Below are 2,150 nucleotides of genomic sequence, written 5' to 3'. Positions count from 1 at the left end.
AAATTAATATAAATTTACATTTATAATCTAACAAATCACAATAAACAAAATAACTTTAAAACAAACCATAAAAATAACAATAAACAAACTATATAATATTAACAAAATAATTTATTCTCATCATAATCTATTCTATTTAAAATAAAAATCTATTTTAAAAAATAAAAACATATTTTTTTTCTTTTTTCTTTCTTTTTTTCTTCTCCCTCTCCTCTTCCTTATGTTTAGCTATTTTTTTTAATTGAAGTTTCATTTTGAATGAGACGGTTAAATAGGGGTGAAAGTTTAATACATTGATGTTGCCTATCAGATAGAGGCCACCAGTGCCGCCTATCAGATAAGGGTCACTGGTGCAGTCTATCAAATAGGCACCACACCCCTCATACCATATCCATATATAAATACGGGTTCATGCTGGCCCGGTACAAATGTGGTGCCGCCTATCAGGTAGGCACCACTATTAAAATAATATATATTTTTCTTTTTCATCAAGACTGTCAAAATTTTAGGGTGATGTAGCCTATGCACCACCCTTCACTTGCATGAATGTACCATTTCGATACATAATCTCTCTTACATACCATTTAGGTATATTATTTTTATTTTTATAATATTCAAGTAAAAAATTTAGGGATTTGGCAAAATTCAATATTGCTTTGCTTTGCTTGCTAAATAGAGATGGAGGCTAATGATGAAATCAGAATGTCCGTTTGCTTGAGTCAAAAAAGCTAAGTACTATCGAATTGGAATGATGCTTGGTTACCGGAAGAGTAATATATCAGAACATTGATATTAATTATACAGTAGTAGCGGATCTTATTAATGTTGAGTTGGCTACCTGGAATTTGGAGGTATTGCGAAAGTTATTTGATGAGGAACAAGTGAGCAAAAACATGACACGGGAGTCTATTCAGCAAGGAGTGGGTGTAAATGGCCGCTTGATGGGGAGAGGGTACAGCAGGAAGTGCTGTTACAGAATTTTTACAACAAGCTGTGTAAACAAAGAATTGCAAGTAAAATAAAAATTACAGTCTGGAAATTGATAAACAATTACAGTGCCACGCTTGACAATTTACAGAGGAGAAAGTTGATGGTAGTGAATTGCTGCCCTTTCTGTCGCCTGCTGGAAGAGTCGGTGTGTCATATTTTCCGGAACTGTCGGTTCACCAAACGTGTGCTGCAGGGGGTGGGTTTCGATGTCTCATCCATTGACTCAGGACAAAGTAGGGAAACATGGTTAGTAACTTTATTTGTTAATAATGGTGGAAGAACAATGTAAATGGTTAGCTATTATTTTCTGGGCAGTATGGCCGCATAGAAATAAGATTTATTATCAGGGTGAAAGGCAAAGTGTATTTGGCCTTGTTTCCACCAACTAGCAATGTTGAAACAGCAATAGCAACCAATATTATGCAGAATGATAATGCATGGAATCCACCAACGATGAATGTGGTTAAAGATAACTTTGCTGCTTCGTTTAATAGGCAAGACTATATAGCTCGGTGGCAGGGATAATTTTTGGAGATAGTGAGGGGCATATATTGGCAGCATGTACGTACCCAAATAATTTTGTGGCCAACCCAACTACGACAGAAGCGAGAGCCTGTTTGCAAGCGGTGGCAGTAGCTGAGGAATTGGGCTTTCGAAGATTAGTGGTGGAGGGGGATTCCTTGACTGTCGTAAAAAAGTTCAGTCGCTGGAGGGGGATAAATCGAGCATAGCTGTGTTAGTCAAGGAAATCAAAGAAAGGGCTAAAAGATTTGAGGAACTCACCTTTAGTTCTGTGGGTAGATCAGGGAATCAAGTAGCGCATACCTTGGCGGTGGAAGAGAAATGGTGGTCGTCGCAGAGGGTATGGATTGAAGAGGCGCCGCCGAGGGTTGAAAAAGAGGCCGAAAGAGACGGAAGAAATCTGAGGTGGGAAAGTTGAATGGGTCAGAGAAGATGATCATAGAGCTCTCCGACGGTTCAGAGCTACAGAGGCCATCGTGAATCGCTGAATGCTACTGATCTGAGGGTGCTAAACGGTGGTTGTAGGGACACTGATGAGGAATCCAAAAGAGATGGGGCTGCTGTGTTTTCTTGTTGAGTGTTGATTGGTTTTTTTTTTTCTCAAATTTTTCTTGGTTCTGTTTGTTGAAGATGGGTTT

General features: G+C 38.4%; 1 long non-coding RNA gene across 1 annotated transcript; it reads right to left on the bottom strand.

The window, feature by feature from the left end:
- Positions 1–882: 882 nt before the first annotated feature.
- On the bottom strand, positions 883–2,150 carry LOC107918636 (uncharacterized). The gene is made up of 2 exons (XR_001690177.2): positions 1,774–2,150; positions 883–1,696 (listed from the first exon to the last, which is right to left on the bottom strand). It is a non-coding gene; the product is annotated as an uncharacterized lncRNA (long non-coding RNA).

This window comes from Gossypium hirsutum, chromosome D13 (assembly GCF_007990345.1).
Source record: "Gossypium hirsutum isolate 1008001.06 chromosome D13, Gossypium_hirsutum_v2.1, whole genome shotgun sequence".
Taxonomy (NCBI): Eukaryota; Viridiplantae; Streptophyta; class Magnoliopsida; order Malvales; family Malvaceae; genus Gossypium; species Gossypium hirsutum.
Note: the sequence above shows the minus strand (reverse complement) of the source record. Positions and strands in the feature narration are given on the sequence as shown.